Raw genomic sequence first — 773 nt, forward strand, 5'->3', positions numbered from 1 at the left:
TTTTGGTTCCACAAAGAACCATTCAGTCAAAGAACCATCTCTTTCTTACCTTTTTACAATCTGAAGAACCTTCAAAGAAGCTTTCGTGAAGCAGAAAGATTCTTCAGATGTTAAAAGTTCTTTATGGAATCATTTAGACAAAAAGGTTCTTCTATGGCATCACTGTGAAGCACCTTTGTTTTTAAGAGTGAAGACAAACACATCAGCTCCAGGACTTAAAATGGCACATCCAAAATGTGTACTGCTGGGGTTCCTTCAGGAACAGGGTTGTTCTAGGCAGTATAGCATTTTGTTTGATGGATGTTGACTGTGAGAGCTGACATTTCCAGCAGAGCTGAAGTCAAATTGACGTCCTCCAGAACCTACAAGAGACCTCTTAAGACCCAGAACAACACTGTTTGGTCCATGTACCATATTAATGAACTCAAACCCGAGTCACTTTGATGTAGGGGTGTGCGATATTTATCATCTACGATAATATTGTAATTGTTGTTTTAACGATGTGCGAGCTGACATTATCGATACACACACACACACTCACACACACACACACACACACATAAAATAAATTAATTATTTTATTAATCAAGGATGCATTAATTTTATCAAATTATGCCAGTAAAGACATTTATAATGTTACAGTAGATTTCTATTTCACACAAATGCTGTTTTTTTTTAACTTTCTGTTCATCTGTGAATCCTGAAACATAAAATGTATCACAGTTTCTACAGAAATATTGTGCAGCACAACTGTGTTCAACATTGATAATAAT

The sequence above is a fragment of the Sinocyclocheilus anshuiensis genome, unplaced genomic scaffold (genome assembly GCF_001515605.1).
Source record: "Sinocyclocheilus anshuiensis isolate Anshui unplaced genomic scaffold, SAMN03320099.WGS_v1.1 scaffold1772, whole genome shotgun sequence".
NCBI lineage: Eukaryota > Metazoa > Chordata > Actinopteri > Cypriniformes > Cyprinidae > Sinocyclocheilus > Sinocyclocheilus anshuiensis.